Here is a 1,268-nt window from a genome sequence, read left to right as displayed (position 1 = left end):
AGAACTGAACTAGAACTGAACTAGAACTGAACTAGAACTCAACTAGAACTGAACTAGAACTCAACTAGAACTGAACTAGAACTCAACTAGAACTGAACTAGAACTGAATTAGAACTGAACTAGAACTGAACTAGAAATGAAATAGAACTGAACTAGAACTGAACTAGAACTGAAATAGAACTGAACTAGAACTGAACTAGAACTGAACTAGAACTGAACTAGAACTGAACTAGAACTGAACTAGAACTGAACTAGAACTGAACTAGAACTGAACTTGAACTAGAACTGAACTAGAACTGAACTAGAACTGAACTAGAACTGAACTAGAACTGAACTAGAACTGAACTAGAACTGAACTAGAACTAAACTAGAACTGAACTAGAACTGAACTAGAACTGAACTAGAACTTAACTAGAACTGAACTAGAACTGAACTAGAACTGAACTAGAAAAGAATTTTCACATTTAATCAGTATTTTATGATTGGACACTTGGTCACACTCAACCTTCCTCTATCCTGCTAGACCCTCATTAAGTTGTGTAAAGAGTTTAATATGCCTTATAAGACCAAAGTGTTGGAATTGGGTTACAAACATATACATATATTTATATGTACATAATTTTTAAAGCCCATCTCTTTATCTGTTTTTTTATTATTTATGTTTACCATGTTTTATCATAAATTGCTATTTTTATGATAGTTTGAAATACAAAGTTAATGAATAGTTTAATATTTATTTAAGTTTTTTGTAGTTGAGATGTGACAATTTAGAAAAAAATCTGTTTTTGAGTGAAAAACGTTAGAGTGTTTTACACTCTTAATTGGGTTAAATTCTTTGCTGTGAAAAATTGCTAAATAGACTTTTTACAATTTCACTCTTTTTTCCTAAGAGAGTGTATGTGAGGAGTGTAATATTGTGTGTGTGTGTGTATACAATGTGAGCATCCATTTAGAAAATTCATACTGCTGACTTAGTTTCTGGGTTAAGTCTATAATTAATTGCTATAGATTTTTTGATTTATTAATAGATCGACGACCTGATTTTGTTGGCAAAAGAAAACTTAAGTTTTTGTAGGTATAAAATTAAAATATTTGTCAATAGAGAGAATACTACTTTTATGATGTAGGGGTATCATGTAGTTATAAAACGAACTGAACTGGAACTGAACTAGAACTGAACTAGAACTGAACTAGAACTGAACTAGAACTGAACTAGAATTGAACTAGAACTGAACTTGAACTGAACTAGAACTGAACTAGAACTGAAC

Source organism: Lucilia cuprina, chromosome 2 (assembly GCF_022045245.1).
Source record: "Lucilia cuprina isolate Lc7/37 chromosome 2, ASM2204524v1, whole genome shotgun sequence".
Lineage (NCBI taxonomy): Eukaryota > Metazoa > Arthropoda > Insecta > Diptera > Calliphoridae > Lucilia > Lucilia cuprina.
Note: the sequence above shows the minus strand (reverse complement) of the source record.